Source organism: Eumetopias jubatus, unplaced genomic scaffold (genome assembly GCF_037043125.1).
Source record: "Eumetopias jubatus isolate StellerSeaLion01/CBP00866 unplaced genomic scaffold, mEumJub1_p1.0 scaffold_15, whole genome shotgun sequence".
NCBI classification, from domain to species: domain Eukaryota; kingdom Metazoa; phylum Chordata; class Mammalia; order Carnivora; family Otariidae; genus Eumetopias; species Eumetopias jubatus.
In genome coordinates, this window is record NW_028274821.1 from 51,390,866 (window position 1) to 51,392,168 (window position 1,303).

The following is a 1,303-nucleotide window of genomic DNA, read 5'->3' on the forward strand; positions in this document are numbered from 1 at the left end:
TTTATTTTCACATTTCACAATACAAATGAAAATTGTTTTTTTTGTTTTTGTTTTTTGTCCCACTACTCCCCTGCAAAAACTGTTCTCTCTTTGATAGGAAGGGGGAGCAAGTCTTCCTTGTCCTGCTGTGAGAAAACACCCAGAGTCACAGCACCATGATCTCCTGGTGAAGTAGAACAAGGAATATAAAATGAATATAGAGGTTCCTGTCTCTCCTTATCTGTCTGGTCGAGTCATTCGTGGCCGAATGGGCACCATCATGGCACGGGCAGGAGGTCTCTTCACTGGGGGCCCAGGCATCATTGGCATGTGGCCTCCCATAGGTGGCCTCATTCCAGGAGCAGGTCCCACTGGCATCATCCCAGGAGGAGGAGGGCCCATCATTGGCATCATGGGAGGCCCCCCATATGGGGCGCTGGCATCATGCCAGGGCGAGGAGGAGCTGGGAGACTTGGGGGAGGTGGGGTCATTGCCCCTGCAGGACGAGGAGCAGAGAATGGAGTAGGAGGTATCTTTCTTTGTTGAAATGTCACGGTTGTTTTGTCAATCAGGCTCTAAGCCTGCTCTTCCATCCATTTCTGATAGTAGTCTTTCACATTCTCTTTGTGTTTCCTACCACTGCAGTGTGTCTTTCTCCCAGATGGAGAGTCATGGGTGAGGTACGTGTCACAGTAGTCACAATAAAACTTAGGCATGTTGTTCTGCAGGCCATTGGCCACTCCGACCCACACCGCCCAGAAATGACCTGGAGGTTGTTAATACTAGGGGTGGAATCACGCTTCCACAAAGTGGTCAGGGACCACTCCCACACTCTTCTCTGTTGTATTCCTTATAGCTGTCCCCTCTCCTCAAGATCCAAAGTGGCTGTTAGAGCTCCTGTCACCATATCTTCATTCCAGGCAGAGGCAGAAAGATAGAAGGAAGTGAACGGACAAGATGGACAGATCCCTTTATTTGATACCGCCACACAATACTTTTAATTACACTGATTAGTCAAAACAGTCCCATTTAACTACAAAAGGAGACTGGGAAATTTAGTCTTTTAGCTGGAAAACAATGTTCCAAGTTTAAAAACCATAATCTATTATTAAGGAAAAGAGAGATAATAGATATTGGGCATTTTCTGCCATAATTTGAGTAAAAATCTCTGGAATGTAAGGAGAGAGAACAGAAATTATTTGGCATTAAGAATATTGTCCCTTTTGGTCAATATTTTTTTTAAAGATTTCATTTATTTATTTGGCAGAGAGAGAGAGACAGTGAGAGAGGGAACACAAGCAGGGGGAGTGGGAGAGGGAGAAGC

General features: G+C 45.5%; 1 pseudogene; it reads right to left on the bottom strand.

The window, feature by feature from the left end:
• Positions 1 to 216: 216 nt before the first annotated feature.
• Positions 217 to 695, bottom strand: LOC114218136 (U1 small nuclear ribonucleoprotein C pseudogene; annotated as a pseudogene).
• Positions 696 to 1,303: the final 608 nt, after the last annotated feature.